Below are 1,050 nucleotides of genomic sequence, written 5' to 3'. Positions count from 1 at the left end.
AAAGTCCAAACACATATGATTATTATCCCTCATAATAACACTTTAATGCATTAAGAACAAACATAAAAAAAAAAAAAAAATTTTGAAAAGTCCAACACATATGATTATTAACAAAATATTAAACTTTAATATATTGTGGGAGCTCCAATTTCCCAATCTAAATTTCTTGATTTTTTTATTTAAAAAAAATCGTAGCATTTATTAATTTTTCCCAACCCCCAAGTCTTACTCTCATAGTAACACTTTAATGTATTAAGAACAAGCATAAAAAAATCTTTAAAATATAACACATATGAATTCCTTGAAAAGTCCCAACACATATGATTATTATCCCTCATAATAACACTTTAATGCATTAAGAACAAGTATAAAAACATTTCTTGAAAAGTCCAACACATATGATTATTATCAAAATATTAAACTTTAATATAATATAATAAAAAAAATATTTAATTCCTTGAAAAGTTTAACACATATGATTATTATCAAAATATTAAAGTTTAATACAATATAAAAAAGGAAAAAAATAAGGCATTTAAAAAAAAAGAAAAAAAAAGATATTTAAAAATTACAATTCACATATATAGATAATTGTAAACACAATTCGTGCATAGCATGGGTGATATGCTAGTACTATATATTAAGCAAAAGGAGATTTTTAACCCGAAGCATTGTGGGAGCTCCAATCTTTCAATCTAATTTTTTTGATTTTTTGATTTAAAAAAAATCTTAGCATTTATTAACTTCTCCCAACTCTCAAGTCTTATCCTGATTATAACACTTTAATGCATTAAGAACAAGCATAAAAAAAATTCTTTGAAATCCAACACATATGAATTCCTTGAAAAGTCTCAACACATATGATTATTATCCCTCATAATAATACTTTAATGCATTAACAACAAGCATAAAAAAAAATTTCTTGAAAAGTCCAACACATATGATTATTATCAAAATATTAAACTTTAATATAATATAAAAAAGGAAAAACAAGAAGACATTTAAAAAAAAATATCTAAAAATCACAATTCACATATATAGATAACTAGC

Source organism: Camellia sinensis, chromosome 6 (genome assembly GCF_055761805.1).
Source record: "Camellia sinensis isolate YWXY chromosome 6, ASM5576180v1, whole genome shotgun sequence".
In the NCBI taxonomy this organism is placed as follows: Eukaryota; Viridiplantae; Streptophyta; class Magnoliopsida; order Ericales; family Theaceae; genus Camellia; species Camellia sinensis.
This window is presented reverse-complemented; position numbering follows the sequence as displayed.